The sequence below is a fragment of the Salvelinus sp. IW2-2015 genome, linkage group LG14 (assembly GCF_002910315.2).
Source record: "Salvelinus sp. IW2-2015 linkage group LG14, ASM291031v2, whole genome shotgun sequence".
NCBI classification, from domain to species: domain Eukaryota; kingdom Metazoa; phylum Chordata; class Actinopteri; order Salmoniformes; family Salmonidae; genus Salvelinus; species Salvelinus sp. IW2-2015.
In genome coordinates, this window is record NC_036854.1 from 34,978,737 (window position 1) to 34,996,180 (window position 17,444).

A 17,444-nucleotide genomic window follows, 5' to 3' on the forward strand; every position below is an offset into this window, starting at 1 on the left:
GGTGTGTGTGTGTGTTGATGTGATGTGTGGAGTTGTGAGTGTGATGAGTGTGAGTTGTGAGTGTGGAGTGTGAGTGTCGAGTGTGAGTGTGTGTGTGTGTGTGTGTGTGTGTGTGTGTGTGTGTGTGTGTGTGGTGTGGTGTGTGTGTGTGTGTGTTGTGTGTGAGAGAGAGAGAGAAGCATGTCTTGTTCCTGTCCCTGTGTGTGCGTGGTGTGTGTTTGTGCGCGTGTGCTGTGTATAGTAGGGGCTGACTGTGCTGGTATGAGTGGTGTCGTGGAGGTTGATCAAAGTAGTGGAGCTCTCATAAAATAACGTCCTAATGAGCACCACCACCCTTCACTTTCATGACTGAAGACTTTTCCACTCGAAAACGTCCATAGTGGTGTGTGTGTGGGGGGTACATGTGGTCTCCAGGTGTACAACGCCTTCTCCCGGAACACACACACATTCCAATCTACTCTTTTCGAGTCCCGATTAAATATCCTCCTTAACTTGTCCCTTTTTTGTGTGTGGCGTGCGTGGGAGCAAGAGATGAGGGGGGGGGGGGGGGGGGGGGGGGGCAGATGTGAGATCACACACACACTGAAACTAACTCTTGATACTCAGGGAAAAAATAACGAGAACATACGTCTAACTGTTTCTGTGGAACATTCCATCACTGTTAGGCCTGGTTGGTACATGAAAGATCTTGTGCGAACTTATACCACATTATTCCCTCTACCTCTCCCTCCTTCCTTTCCCCTCCCTCCTTCCCTCTACTGTCCTCGCTTCATTGAAAAAAGAAAAAAAAAAAAAAAGAAATAAAATAGAATTGTTCTCCTTCCTTATCCCCTCTACCTCTCCCTCCTTCATTATCCCCCGCTACCTCTCCCTCCTTCATTATCCCCCTCTACCACTCCCTCCTTCATTATGGGGTGGCAGGTAGCCTAGTGGTTAGAGCGTTGGACTAGTAACCGAAAGGTTGCAARATCAAATCCCCGAGCTRACAAAGTAAAAATCTGCCGTTCTGCCCCTGAACAAGGCAGTTAACCCACTGTTCCTAGGCCATCATTGAAAATAAGAATTTGTTCTTAACTGACTTGCCTAGTAAAATAAATTCATTATCCCCCTCTACCACTCCCTCCCTCGTTATCCCCACTAGCTCTCCCTCCTTCCTTATCTCCCCTCAACCACTCCCTCCTTCCTTATCCCCCTCTACCTCTCCCTTCTTAACAATCAGCTATATCTCCGTCAGCTTGACCAGAACATTCTCTATGGCTCAGTCACCACTCACCATGAAGCTGTCTGTCAATGGTCAATTACAGGAGAGACATTTCTTAACAACTACAACAATCAGACAAAGCTATAAKGGGTCTTTCGGTTCATATAGAGTTTCATGATTGATTAAGGGGGAGGGGGTCAGACATGTTTTTTTATCACAATCAAACAAGTGGAAAATGTGAAAAGGTGAACTTGCAAATTACCATGATTCTATCTTGTATCATATCTGGCTGCCCATGATATGACACACACAGAGACAGACACATTCAAAGCTATCAATTACCGTGAGTCATGAATGACTCTTTCATATCTCAATGGGACCAGGCCAGAAAGTAACCTATATTTGACTTAGTGAATGAGGAATCATTTAGATAATATTTGTGACTAATATTTGTGACATGCACAGAGATGGAGGGGAGGGAGGGAGGGAGAGACAGAAATAAGGTGAGAGGGAGAACGAGAGAGTGAGAGAGTGAGAGAGTGAGTGAGAGAGTGAGAGAGAGAGTGAGTGAGTGAGAGAGCTTTAGTGCCACAGATAACAGGTCTAAGTTTTTGTCTCCAGTAAGGTGAGAGAACCCAAGTGGACTTTTGAGAGTTATCAGAGTCAGACCTAACAGCAATGGGTTCTGGGGCTTGTTGTTCTGTATTTCGTAACACCTAACACCAGAGTGTGAATTATAACCGTGACATTCGTCTCATTTTAATTTGGTTATAAACATGTTTTTACCGTTAAATAACGTCTTTACTATTAGGCCCAGTCCAAAACACGTATGGGCCTAATAGAAAAGACATGTCATTTAAAGATCATTTATTTTGTATTAACTTTTAATTTGGCATGAACACAATCAGTTATGATGTTTTCATCTTATTGTCAAACAAATCACTGAAAAAAGTAGGCTACCTGTGYATGCCCGTCCACACCAAAATAATTTGAGCATCCAAACAGAGCACTGTGCACTCGCACCATTTGATGAATGGAAAGAAACAGCTGTTACAAAACACCARAAAGTGTAATGACATTCAGCGATTGTCATTGGGCCACAGGTCACTTCCACAAAGCTGTGAACAATCTGAGAGACAAGGCAAGAAGGGCATTCTATGCCATCAAAAGGAACATAAAATTAGACATACCAATTAGGATCTGGCTAAAAATACTTGAATCAGTAATAGAACACATTTCCCTTTATGGTTGTGAGGTCTGAGGTTCACCCACCAACCAAGAATTCACAAAATGGGACAAACACCAAATTGAGATTCTGCAAAAAAATCCTCAGTGTACAACGTWAAACACCAAATAATGCATGCAGAGCAGAATTAGACCGATACCCGATAATTATCAAAATCCAGAAAAGAGCCGTTAAATTCTAYAACCACCTAAAAGGGAGCGATTCCCAAACCTTCCATAACAAAGCCATCACCGGCTCTGTTCACAAACACAAACAGACCCCACAGAGCCCMAGAACAGCAAAACAATTAGACCCAACCAAATCATGAGAAAACATGAAGATAATTACTTGACACATTGGAAAGAATTTACGAAAAAACACATCAAACTAGAATGCTATTTGGCCCTAAACATAGGGTACAGTGGCAGAATACCTGACCACTGTGACTGACCCAAACATAAGGAAAGTGTTGACTATGTACAGACTCAGTGAGCATAGCCTTGCTATTGAGAAAGGCTTTGTGCACACTGCCCACAAAATGAAGTGGAAACTGAGCTGCACTTCCTAACCTTCTGCCAAATGTATGACCATATTAGAGACACATATTTCCCTCCGCGTGACATACCACAGTGTGCCATCACAGCAGCAAGGTTTGTGACCTGTTGCCACAAGAAAAGGGCAACCAGTGAAGAACAAACACCATTGTAAATACAACCCATATTTATTTTCCCTTTTGTACTTTAACTATTTGCACATCGTTACAACACTGTATATACACACAATGTGACATCTGTAAATGTCTTTATTCTTTTGGAATTTCTGTGAGTGTAATGTTTACTGTTCATTTCACTTTTGTATATTATCTACTTCACCTTCAATTCAATTCACATGACATCTTTGCTTTATTTTCTCTGTAGAACATTTCATTTCAAGACAAATGCACAGAGTTGCTAACAGCCAATCTTCATCAAGAAACGTTAGCCTATTAAAAATGAACAATTAACCCTCTCATATGAATATTAAAGTACAGGAGGCCTACCTTATAAAATGAMAACAAACCAGGCTTCATTTTGATAACAACCACAGCTGCCGGTAACCTAGAGAAGCCTATGCGCTCTGATCCCATCTGGGCCTGGGGAAACGTAACATAATGTTTTCATAGCCTAAGATGTGTATTTCAAGTTTAAAATAGGCCTATTTATTTGTGTTCTGAGAAAATGTGAATGTGATCAAATTTGTTTTTTAATCAAACTTCGGGTGGCTAGGCCTCCTAGGCTTTTTAATCAAACATTATTGACKGGAATGAATCAATCAACACAATAGTGATGACATACTGTATGAGTATATTTTTAATTACAGATGCAAAGGCCTACATGATTCAACCTGCATACAGCCAGCTCAGCCCTGTTCGTTTTACTGTCCAATCGCAGTTGTCTCTTTGTCTGTGTAAAGGGATCGAATGTTTTCGTCCTCCCTAGGGCCAAGAGATTTTACAGAAGTTCTTTTTTTAACCATATGACCTAATAAGAAAAATGAKCTGGTCCTATCGTAGCCCATATAAAGCTGATTCATTACTATGTCCTACCCTACAGCCAGGGTTGGGAGTTAGTTAAGTTAGCCRACTACCAGATCAGGAAAAACTCTGGGCCATAGTTAAAAAATGCCCTAAAAATKCTCCTATTTGTATGATCTACATTTTACAACCTTTGGTGGTGAGGATGGGCTTCCATAGTTTTACGTGGAAGTGCAGCCGGCAGCTACTAAAATAATTTCAGTATGTAACAGGCTGATATTTTTCAGGTAAAAACTCAATAAAACAAGTCTGAAATATTAGGAAAATGTCTATACATATCAGCTTTTTTAATAACATTGCTCTGCTATTTCCATTTATACTGTAGGAGTGTTGGCTCAATGAGACAATTGTGTTTAAACTGCCCTGCTTCAAGGCAGGCAACTATCGGGGGAGTGTAATGCTCTGCCTCTGGAGGTATCAGTCGAGACGTAGTAAGTACACAAGTTTACATTTGAGTAATATGTGTAGCCGACTCTATTGTTATGAAAAGTCTAGTGTGAAGAGGCTCATAGAGGGAGAGAGAGACAGAAAGAGAGAGAGAATTCGATAACAAATCCAATTTTGATAAACTCCCATATCTATTGGGTGAAATACCACAGTGTGCCATCACAGCAGCAATATTTGTGACCTGCAAGAAGAAACGGGAAACCAGAGAAGAACAAACACCATTGTAAATACAACCTATATATATGTTTATTTATTTTCCATTTTGTACTTGAACTATTTGCATATAGCCATAATATGACATTTAAAATGTGTAATGTTTACTGTTCATTTTTTGTTTATTTCCCTTTTGTTTATTATCTTTTTCACTTGCCAATAACGAGAGAGAGAGAGGATCCCACATAACAGGAACTTTGCTTCAGAGGGGCGCAGGAAGCTATTTTTAGTGTGGTGCAACAGGATATGGTTCCGYTGAATAGCCCCTCMCTCCTTAGCTACWAAGTGTTATTACACTATTCWATCAAAACAGGTAGGAGGAAGAWGCTGGGGTAMGGCAAAACAACCACCCTGCCTGATTTCAATCCGATGTTTCGATGCTCAACACTAGAAAGTCATAATCTCAAGGGTAAACCCAGTCCTGTCGTCTCATTACCATTGTAACATATAGCCATCTATGGGACGCTTGATAATCGCTGTTGTAACTGAGCCTGTACTTCTGCCTCTCCTAACCTTCAGTCGTGAGACCCTCTCTAACCGCCGTGGACCTCTCTAAACCCAGCCGTGAGACCCTCTCTATCCCCAGCCGTGAGAACCTCCTCTTACCCAGCCGTGAGACCTCTAACCCAGCTGTCAGACTTTCTTACCAGCCGCTGGCCCTCTCTAACCAGCCGTGAGCTCGCTCTACCCTAGCAGGTGAGGGACCTCTCAACCAGGTCAGTGTAGACCGCTCTAAGCCCGTGCAGTTGAGACTCTCCTCTAACCCAGCCACGGCCTCTCTAACCCAAGCCGCCGGCCTCTTAAGTCCCAGCTTGTGAGAATTCTCTCTGACCAGCCGCCGGCCTCTCTCTAACCCAGCCGTGAGACATCGTTCGTATACCAGCCGTGAGTACCTACTCTATACTCACTCGATGTAGCCGTGAGACCTCTCTAACCCAGCCCTGTGAGATCTTTGTCTTACCCAGTCGTGAGACCCTCCTTAACCCAGCCGTGTGATCTTGTCTAACCCAGCCGTGGACCTTCTCTACCTAGCGCCGTCCTTCTCTTTAACCCACGCCGCCTCTCTAACCCAGCCGTAGAGACCCTCTATCTAACCCAGCAGTAGACCTCTCTAACCGCAGCCGTGGTACCTCTCTTAAACCCCGTGACGACCTCTCTAAACCAGCCAGACCCCAACCCGCTGTGAGATCTTTCTAAACCCACGCCCGTCCTCTCTAACCAGCGAGACGCTCTTAACCCAGCATTGAGACCTCTCTAACCCACGGCCTAACCGCAGTGAGACTCCTAACACGGTTCTCTAACCACAGCGGGTCCTTTCTAACCCAGCCGAATCTTAAACAGCCGCTCGGCCTCTTAACCCATGCCGTAGCATCTCTACCAGGAGAGACCACTTAACCCAGCCTGAGACCTCTCATAACCCAGCTCTTGTGAGATCTTTCTAACAGCGTGAGACCTCTCAGCCGTGAGATCTTTCAAGCCTTAGCCTTGTCCCACCTGCCGCGCCTCTTCAACCACGCCAGACCTCTACAGCCGCTGGCCTCAACAGTCGTGTCTAAACCTCTACCCAGCCTGTGATGACTCTTCTAACCCCAGCTCGTTGACCTCTCTAAACCCAGCCGAGTTTAGCCAGCGGCCTCTCTAACCCGGTGAACCTCCTAACCCAGCCGATTGATTCGCGTGAGATCCTGCTCTATAACCCAGCCCGTGATAGCTTCTCACGCCTCTAACCCAAGCCGTGGATCCTCTACTAACCGCCGGTCTCAAGCTTTACACCGTATACTGAATCTTTCTACACGCAACCCAGCCGTGAGCCTAACGCTGCCTCTCTACAACTGTCTCTACCACCGTGAGGCCTCTATCAGCCGTGGTATCTCAACCCAGCCGATTCTAACGGGCAGCCTCTCTAACACATGCGTCTGAGATTTTTCTAACCTAGCTTATAACCCAGCCTTGAGACTTTACAGGGGCCTTAACCCAGCCGTGAGACTCTCTTAACCCACCGACCGTAGCCTCTCTAACCCAGCCGTGAGAGGATCTCTCTAACCCAGCCGTAAGCCCTCTCATAACCCAGCGTGGATCTCTCTAAACCCAGCGTCCTGGGATCTACCCTGATCTCTACCAGCCGTGAGAGTCTTTCTACCCTAATCTCCTAAACAGCCGTGATACCGTATCTAACCCAAGCCGCCTTGAGCCGCTCTACCCACCGCCGCCACTACTAAACCCAGCCGTAGGCGACTTCTCTAACCCAGCCGTGAATCTTCTAACCAGCCGTGACATCTTTCTAACCCAGCCGCCAGGCTCTCTCTCAAACCCAGAGATGATCTTTCTAACTAACAGCCGCGGATCCTCTAACCCAGCCGTTGCAGCACTTCTCTCTAAACCTACGTGAGACATCTCTAACCCCACGCCCGGCACTCTAACTCGCTTACACTGAGACCTCTCTAACCCACCGGTGAGATCTTCTAACACCAGCCTCGAAGATCCTCTCTAACACCGCCGTGAAACCTCCTTACCCTCCGGAGATTCTCTTCCTAACCCACTCGTGAGACCTATCTAACCCAGCCGTGAGATCTTCTACCACCGATCCACGCCGTGAGCTCGACCGTGGCCGGCTCCTCCAACCCCAGCCGGAGATTCTTTCTAACCCAAAGCTCGCCGCCATCCTCCTAACAACCAGCCGCTTGGAACTCTCTTAACCAGCGTGAGGCCTCTTTAACCCAGCCGTGAGGGCTCTCTAACCCAGCCAGTGAGGGCCTCCTCTAACCCGCCGGTGAAACCTCTCTAACCCAGCCATGAACCTCTCTAACCCAGCATGAGACCTCCTCCAGCCCAGCCGTGAGATTATTTTAACCCACACGTGAGATCTCTCTACCCAGCCGCCGGCTCTCTTACCCAGCCGTGAGACCTCTCTAACCCAGCCGTAAGCCCTCTCTAACCAGCCGTAAGATCTCCTCTAACCCAGCCGCCGGCCTCTCTTACCCAGCCGCCTGCCTCTCTAACCCAGCCATGACCCTCTCTAACCCAGCCGTGAGATCTTTCTAACCCAGCCCGCTGAGGAACCTATCTAACCCAGCCGTGAGATCTTTCTAACCCAAGCCGTGAGATTCTCTAACCCAGCCGCCGGCCTCTCAAACCCAGCCGTGAGATCTTTCTAACAGCCACCGGCATCTCTAACCCAGCCGTGACGACCTCTCTAACCCAGCCGTGAGCCTCTCTTAACCCAGCCGTCAGGCCTCTCTAACCCAGCCGTGAAACCTCTCTAACCCCAGCCCGTGAGGACTCTCTAACCAGCCGTGAGACCTCTCTAACCCAGCCGTGAGATCTCTCTCCAGCCGTGAAATTTTTTAAACCAGCCGTGAGATCTCTCTAACCCTAGCCGCGGCCTCTCTTACCAGCCGCTGGCCTCTCTAACCCAGCCATGAGACCTTCTCTTAACCCAGCCGTGAGATCTTTCTACCCAGCCGTGAGACCTATCTAACCCAGCCGATGAATCTTTCTAACCCAGCCGTTGAGATCTTTCTAACCCAGCCGCCGGCCTTCAAACCAGCCGTGAGATCTTTCTAACCCAGCCACCGGCATCTCTAACAGCTGAACCCTCTTAACCCGCCGTGAGCGTCTCTAACCAGCGTCAGGCTCTCTTACCCAGCCGTGAATACTCTCTAACCCAAGCCGTTGAGGACTTTCTCAACCCAGCCGTGAGACCTCTCTAACCCAGCCGTGAGAACTCTCTAACCCAGCCGTTGAGATTTTCTTAAACCCAGCCGTGAGAATCTCTCTAACCCAGCCGTCGGCCTCTCTAACCCAGCCGTCGGCCTCTCTAACCCAGCCGTGAGACTCTCTAACCCAGCCGTAAGCCTCTCTAACCCAGCCGTGAGATCTCTCTAACCAAGCCGCGGCCTCTCTAACCCAGCCGCCGGCCTCTCTAACTTTACCAGCCGTGAGACCTCTCTAACCCAGCCACCGTCCTCTCTAACCCAGCCGTGAGACCTCTCTAGCCCAGCCGTGAGATCTTTCTAACCCAGCCGTGAGACCTCTCTAACCCAGCCGTGAGATCTCTCTTCTTACCCACCGTGAGACCTCTCTAACCCGGCCGTGAGATCTTTCTAACCCAGTCGCCGGCTCTCTAACTCAGCCGTGAGACTGTTTTCCAAACCCAGCCATGAGATCTTTCTCAACCCAGCCGTTGAGATCTTTCCACCCAGCCGTGAGACTCTCTAACCTCACGTGAGATCCTCTCTAACCCAGCCGCACGCCATCTCTTAACCCAGCCGTGAGACCTCTCTAACCCAGCCACCGGTCCTCTCTAACCCACCCGTGAGACCTCTCTAACCCAGCCGTGAGATCTTTCTAACCCAGCCGTGAGACCTCTCTAACCCAGCCGTGAGATCTCTCTTCTAACCCAGCCGTGAGATGTTTAACCCAGCCGTGAGTCTTCTAACCAAGCCGCCGGTCTCTCTTCAACCCGCACGTGAGATCTCTTTCTACACCAGCCGTTTGAGATGTTCAAACCCAGCCGTGAGATCTTTCTAACCAAGCCGCCGGCCTCTCTAACCCAGCCGTGAGTCCTCAGGATCTCAGGATGGCTGGTACAGCAAAGATATCTGAAAACAGAGACGCATGAGAAACAAACAGGCTATCTATAAATATTCTGCATCATCTACCGTACATCCAGATTCAGGCTTGTTTTGGACCTCTTATATTCTCATCGTAGCACAAGGACAATGATTCATCACTATCATTAGGGGAATCAATTTCAATCAGCTATAAGTATTTCTCTTATTTCATTCAAAAGTCATCCCACTTAGAGTTTAAATGCATTTCACAGAAACGTACGGTATAGATTTAGCACTGGAAAACCATTTTCAGGCCTGAAAAATAAATGACACCAGCCTCTCTGGAGAGCGGCTCTGGTATTGACTTTCTACGTGCTTTGTCTCTCCAAGAATCACAGCCCAGTGAAGGAGGAAGCAAATCGCCTCTATACTTATCTAAGGTCAATTTTAACATATGTAGCAGTGGGAAAGGTCAGTTTTAACATATGTAGCAGTGGGAAAGGTCAAAGGGGGCGGGGGGTCGAAGAGGTGAAAAGCTCAGTTCTGATTACATTTCAATAGGACATTCTACTCCAAAAATGAATGAAAATAAAATTATGCTGACACCATTTAAAATGTAATCTTCACCTCCAGAAATGATCCAAATAACATATTGGTACAATTATTTTAAAAAGCACACTCATGTGTGCTCTACTGTACTCTACTGCACTGTAGTTTGTGACTACTATGATTTCTMATTTTGCCCAATTCAATTGCCGTCATTCTGTTACAGATTTTCCGGTCAATCAGTTACTGATTTGGTAACAGAGTTGAATGTTTTAATAATTTAATAATTCATTWAWAAAACTATAACTAATTGGTAGGTCTACCTTTCCTTGTTACTTCTGTGAACTTTCATAATCATCCCTCCTCATGAGGGAGAGAAATTAGAAAATATCTGAAAGATATCTGGGGTTTTTGGTCACAGAATTACAAGACACTAGCCAAATCATTTCTGCAAAACATTATTGTGTTTTCATACATTTCTAATACATTTTAGTAATGTTTTTTAAGACCCCTTTTCCATCTGTGACCAGAGGCCTTTGCTTATTCCTAATTTTTAGGATGGAAAATGGTTGAAAAACGTGGCTCATGGGTCCTTTTACATGGAAATGACCCTATGTCTGGAGGGCTTTGTTGCAATGGAAAAGCAGGGATGTTAATGATAGCATCAGAGTCATGCTTGGTCCTGCTGGATTTGGATTATCGGACTCCAAATGTTTGGATAAGGATTGAATAGTTATTAGCAAAGTATACACAGAAACAGAGAGCACATCTCTTTTGTTCTCTTTCTCTCTCCATCCCTTTCTTTATCTCTCCCCCTCCTTCCTCCCTCTCTCCTGTCAGATCTCCTCTGTGGCCCAGGAGCTTGGTGCTGGTCCACCTGTCAGATACCAAGACAACCTCTCTGTGTCTCTGTGTGTTCTGTGTTGTCTCTGTGTGTGTGTGTGTGTGTGTGTGTGTGTGTGTGTGTGTGTGTGTGTGTGTGTGTGTGTGTGTGTGTGTGTGTGTGGGTGTGGTGTGGTGTGGTGTGGTGTGTGTGTGTGTGTGTGTGTGTGTGTGCATGAGCCTGCCTGCTTGTGTAAGAGTATAAACAAACTCTTCAGCAGTTGTCAGGAAAAATGCTGTGCCACCTACAGAATCGTTAATAAACAACCCTGTTCAGTCCCCAGCACACGAGGCAGAAAGGAACAGGACAGAGTCAGCTTTCCAATGTACCTGCCTCCAAACCTCAGGAGGTTTCAAATACACCAGAATAGGCATCACACTCTCTTGTTTCACAACCAGCCAAATCAGACTGGTGTACCAGTTACTAATAGTGTCTGGAAAAAGGGGCACTCCTCGTGATAACGCTCAAGTTTCTCAATTGTCTTTCAGGTTAACCGAGGGTTATACATCGTCTCAAGTGCATGAGCTGTCGGTTAACACAATACATGGCTAGACGATTGATAGGCAAGTGTACCATACATACTGTACTATACTGTTAGGAAATCTCACCCCACACAAAGTGAGTAACTTTAAACCTGCGCTCATACAACAGACTACAGTAGCATTCACCTCCAAATAACTATTTATCTTGAAWGCAGCTCCCTAATCTAACTATCATGTCACTGAGGTGCGTTCAACACGGAGCTGTGGTTTACCACTGTTAAAACATCCCATGCCCACATGGCCTTTTGACTGAGCAGTTCTTTCAGGGCAGAATAGAGACATGTTATGCAGAGCCAATGGTTCAGACCACACATCCTGCCTGTGGTCCACCTTTAGGACTGAGACAGCACTGTGTCTGTAGGGACAGACACATGCATGCCCCCCCCACACACACACATACACACCAATAAAGGGCTGACTCACAGGAGCCCTTGTCTGGAGCCGCAGTGTGTGTGTGTGTGTGTCTATGTGTGTATGAGACAGTGTGGGGAGCACAATGGGGGATGTGTGTGTCCATGTGTGTGTGAGCGTTTGTGTGGACTGGAGTACGCAAGGAGTGTGTGCCCTGAGAGTGTGCTTATTAGAAAAGCAGACTGTATTTAAAGCCAGACATGTGGAGAACTGACTGGTAGACCACGTACCAGCTCCATTCATTAATTCATATCTCTACAGAGAGCTACTTCCTCTTTCTCTCCCACCCTCCCCCTCTCTCTCTATCCCACTTTCTCTCTCTCTCTCACTCCCTCCCTCTCTCAATCCTTTCTCTTTCTCCCTCTCTCCCTCACACTCTCTAACTCTCCACCCCTCCTTCTCTTCCTCCCTCCCTCTCCCACCTGTGTAGGTCTGTGTTAGTGATATATGGAGTCCACAGACAGAGACCAATACAGAGCAGCTGGGGCCCCTGGGAACACCCAGTCCAGTGCATATGGAGAAAAAAAACGACATTAAGCTGCATCTCCCTCCCTGTAGCGGAAACCACTTTCTCTGTTTCCTTTTCTAACCATTCTCTTCCAATCTTTATCGTCCTCCTATTCTGTCTCTCGCCTCTTTCTGTCCATCTTTCTCAGACAGTCTGCCTCTCTATCGCCCTCCTATTGTTCTGCATGAACATGCAACAAGTCTGTACAGTATTCTCTTTWTGATATGATCACACAATCTCCCCAAAAGTTCAGCTGAGAGGTTTTTATTTCTGTCATCCATTGGCGCATCTTTTTAAATATCATTACCATTCATCAAATGCATTTTCACTAACGATAAATCTTTCAGAAGATATCTTCTTAATTACCCTTTCATAACGATTTCAAAGCTAAGATACATTTTTTTCATTAGCCAAAGATTAAAGAAGGCTCCATACTCAAATCTCATCCACTGATCAAATTAGCTGCCTTCTGCCTTGCTCTGGCTAGGCAGCCACGCGATTAATGAATCTCACATCGACTTAAACGCTGCTGCATGAAAAGGCTTGCTTATCGTAAAGACACGCAATATCTAGATATGACACAGAAGGCAACATCCCTGAGGATTTAGGATCCATTTAAAACATTTACCGTGTTTCTATAGTCTTCTACAGACGACACCATTCTGTATACATCTGGCCCTTCTTTGGACACTGTGTTAACGAACCTCCAAACGAGCTTCAATGCCATGCAACACTCCTTCCATGGCCTCCAACTGCTTTTARATGCTAGTAAAACTAAATGCATGCTCTTCAACCGATTGCTGCCTGCACCCGCCTGCCCGACTAGCATCACTACTCTGGACGGTTCTGACTTAGAATATGTGGACAACCACAAATACAAAGACTCCCATTACGCATCTCCAATCCAAAATTAAATCTAGAATTGGTTTCCTATTTCGCAACAAAGCCTCCTTCACTCATGCTGCCAAACATACCCTCGTAAAACTGACTATCCTACTGATCCTTGACTTCGGCGATGCCATTTACAAAACAGCCTCCAACACTCTACTCAGCAAAATGGATGTAGTCTATCACAGTGCCATCCGTTTCGTCACCAAAGCCCTATATACTACCCACCACTGCGACCTGTATGCTCTCGTTGGCTGGCCCTCGCTACATATTCGTTGCCAAACCCACTGGCTCTAGGTCATCTATAAGTCTTTGCTAGGCAAAGCCCAGCCTTATCTCATCTCACTGGTCACCATAGCAACACCCACCCGTAGCACACACTCCAGCAGGTATATTTCACTGGTCATCCCCAAAGCCAACACCTACTTTGGCCGCCTTTCCTTCCAGTTCTCTGCTGCCAATGACTGGAACGAATAGGAAAAAAAGTCTTATATCTCCCTCTCTAACTTTAAGCATCAGCTGTCAGAGCAGCTTACCGATCACTGTACCTGTACATGTACACAGCCAAACTGTAAATAGCACACCCRACTACCTCATCCCCATATTGTTATTTATCTTCTTGCTCTTTTGCACCCCAGTATCTCGACTTGCACATCATCATCTGCACATCTATCACTCCAGTGTTAATGCTAAATTGTAATTATTTCACCTCTATGGCCTATTTATTGCCTTACCTCCCTACTCTTCTACATTTGCACACACTGTACATAGATTTTTTCTATTGTGTTATTGACTGTACGTTTGTTTATGTGTAACTCTGTGTTGTTGTTTTTGTCGCACYGCTTTGCTTTATCTTGGCCAGGTCACAGTTGTAAATGAGAACTTGTTCTCAACTGGCCTACCTGGTTAAATAAAGGTGAAATAAATATAAATTCTGATTGGTTTGACATTTCTACAGTACTGAGCTGCTCTGTAGAAGGCGCACGAGCTATGTCTCTTACGTTTAGGATAAACTCCAGGCCACAGGCTGCTGTGCGAAACACACAGGACAGAACTGAAATACGACTACCAGAGGCTATGAAAAGATCCTCTCATTGACTCCAATTCATCTCACTTAGAGAAAGAGATAGTGAGAAATAGAGGAGAGAGAGAGAGAGAGAGAGAGAGAGAAAGAGAGAGAGAGAGGGAGAGTGGGAGAGAGGGAGGTAGAGAGAGCGAGAGAGAGAGAGAGAAAAGAGAGAGAAATAGACAGAGCGAGAGAGAAAGAGGGAAAGATAGAGAGACAAACAAACAAACCAAATCAAAGACAAAGTCTTCTCATGCTTTGTTTATTTCAAAAAAGCTTTTGACTCAATTTGGCATGATGGCCTGCTATACAAATTGATGGAAAGTGGTGTTGGGGGAAAAACATACAACATTATAAAATCCATTTACACAAACAACAAGTATGCGGTTAAAATTGGCAAAAAACACACTTTTCTTCCACAGGGCCGGCGGGTGAGACAGGGATGCAGCTTAAGCCCTACCCTCTTCAACATATATATCAACAAATTGGCGAGGGCACTRGAACAGTCTCTAGCAGCCGGCCTTACCCAACTAGAATCTGAARTTAAAGGTCTACTGTTTGCGGATGATCTCGTGCTTCTGTCCCCAACTAAGGAGGGCCTACAGCAGCACTTAGATCTTCTGCACAGATTCTRCCAGACCTGGACAGTAAATCTCAGTAAGACTAAAATAATGGTGCTCCAAAAAAGGTCCAGTTGCCAGGACCACGAATACAAATTCCATCTAGACACTGTTGCACTAGAGCACAMAAAAAAACTATACATACCTCGGCCTTAACATCAGCGCCACTGGTAACTCCCACAAAGCTGTCAACGATCTGAGAGACAAGGCAAGAAAGGGAAAARGGGATACCTAGTCAGTTGTACAACTGAATGCATTCAACTGAAATGTGTCTTCCTTTTTTAACCCAATCCCTCTGAATCAGAGAGGTGCAGGGGGCTGCCTTAATCAACATYCACGTCTTCAGCACCCGGGGGAACAGTGGGTTAACTGCCTTGCTCAGGGGCAGAATGACAGGTTTTTACCTTGTCAGCTCGGGGATTAGATCCAGCWACCTTTCGGTTWCTGGCCCAACGCTCTAACCACTAGCAGGGACTTCTATGTCATCAAAAGGAACATAAAATTCTACATACCAATAAGGATCTGGCTAAAAATACTTGAATCAGTAATAKAACCCATTGTCCTTTATGGTTGTGAGGTCTGGGGTCCGCTCACCAACCACGAATTCACTAAATGGGACAAACACCATATTGAGACTCTGCATGCAGAATTCTGAAAAAACATCCTCTGTGTACAATGTAAACACCAAATAATGCATGCAGAGCAGAAGTAGGGCGATACCCGCTAGTTATCAAAATCCAGAAAAGAGMCATTAATTTMACCACCTAAAAGGAAGCGAATCCCAAACCTCCCATAACAAAGCCATCACCTACAGAGAAATGAACCTGGAGAAGAGCCCCCTAAGCAAGCTGGTCCTGGGGCTCTGTTCACAAACACAAACAGACCCCACAGAGCCCCATGACAGCAAAACAATTAGACCCAACCAAATCATGAGAAAACAAGAAGATAATTACTTGACACATTGGAAAGAATTTACGAAAAAACAAAGCAMACTAGAATGTTATTTGGCCCTAAACAGAGAGTACCTGACCACTGTGACTGACCCAAACTTAAGGAAAACGTTGACTATGTACAGACTCAGTGAGCATAGCCTTGCTATTGAGAAAGGCCGCCGTAGGCAGACCTGGCTCTCAAGAGAAGACAGGCTATGTGCACACTGCCCACAAAATGAGGTGGAAACTGAGCTGCACTTCCAAACCTCCTGCCAAATGTATGACCATATTAGAGACACATATTCCCCTCAGATTACACAGACCCACAAAGAATTCAAAAATAAATCAAATTTTGATAAACTCCCATAACTATTGTGTGCAATCACAGCAGCAAGATTTGTGACCTGTTTTGTGACCTGTTGCCACAACAAACACCATTGTAAATACAACCCATATGTATGTTTATTTATTTTCTCTTTTGTAATTTAACTATTTCCACATTGTTACAACACTGTATATAGCCATAATATGACATTTGAAATGTCTTCATTCTTTTTGAACTTTTGTGAGTGTAATATTTACTGTACATTTTTTTTGGTTTATTTCCCTTTTGTTTATTATCTATTTAACTTGCTTTGGCAATGTAAACATATGTTTCCCATGCCAAGAAATTGAATTGAATTGAGAGCGAGAGAGAGAGAGAAATAGACAGAGAGTCTATTTCACTTGTTTTGGCATTGTAAACATGTTTCCCATGCCAATAAAGCCTTTTGAATTGAATTGAGAGAGAGAAAAACAGAAAGTGACTCAGAAACAATGACATAATGACTCTCTTTACCTCTCCTTCAAGGGCAACCTCTGTACTGATACACTGGTAGGCAATCAATATGCTTTTTCACTCTTTCTTCCACTTTCTTTCACTCCTTCTCTTTCTCTCTAATAGTCTATCATTCTACCTGCTCTCCTGACTCACTACTCCTTATAACTGCTTTTCTACATTTTCTTCTTCTTTTTTTTCTCTCTCTCTTTTTTTTGGTCAATATTTCGATTATAATKGTGTATTATTATATATATTTGCTTATATTTAACTCTGCATTGTTGAAAAAGGACCCGGAAGTAAGCATTTCACTGTTAGTCTACACCTGTTGTTTACGAAGCATGTGACAAATACCATTTTAATTGRTTGATTAGATTTTCTCTCTCTTCCTCTCTCAGCAGTCTAATTCTAACTCCAACAAGCAGAACAGACTCCAGATCAACAGATCAACAGCACCTCTAATTCTGTATAAACGACTCCTGTTAGTAACGAGTTAAGTCCATCTTTATTTTACTTCTCATTCACAAACACCCCTTGACACGATCCCTCCTGAGAAAACAGGCATACAAGATGTCTTAACAATGTTTCAGATTTAGAACACAACACAGATTTCCATGCTCCAGTAAGGAAGTGAGGTTTCAGGTTTGGGTGTAGGAAGCAGAGCTAGCTGTCGTGCTTTAGTGTAGGATAATAGAATGCTGGTTTGCTACTTCTAATTCTGTTTGACGTGTAGACATGTCAGGCCTGTTCCATACAACCCACAGCCATTCACTCATTCAGGAACCCAAACAGCGGTGAGAATAATCACGCAGCCAGTAACATGTCTCTCTCTCTCTCTGTTTCTACCTCTCTGGTGAGAATTTAAATCATTTCGAACTAAAACCTGGCGTGAAATTACTACAGTTTATGATGTAGCTTTTTCGTGCGGTCATTCGGTGTGTGTGCAAGTTGTGGGGCGATAGTCGCAGCTAATTGCTTGTCAGAGAGATTGAAGCTGAGTAGAGTGAGGAAAGAGGAAG

At 45.0% G+C, this 17,444-nt stretch overlaps 1 protein-coding gene across 1 annotated transcript in view; it reads right to left on the bottom strand.

The window, feature by feature from the left end:
• Positions 1-17,444, bottom strand: part of sema5a (sema domain, seven thrombospondin repeats (type 1 and type 1-like), transmembrane domain (TM) and short cytoplasmic domain, (semaphorin) 5A) — a 221,921-nt gene that overhangs the window by 197,900 nt on the left and 6,577 nt on the right. The window contains 1 exon segment of the mRNA XM_024000082.3: positions 14,822-14,872. The gene's annotated coding sequence lies outside the window, so the exon portion shown is untranslated.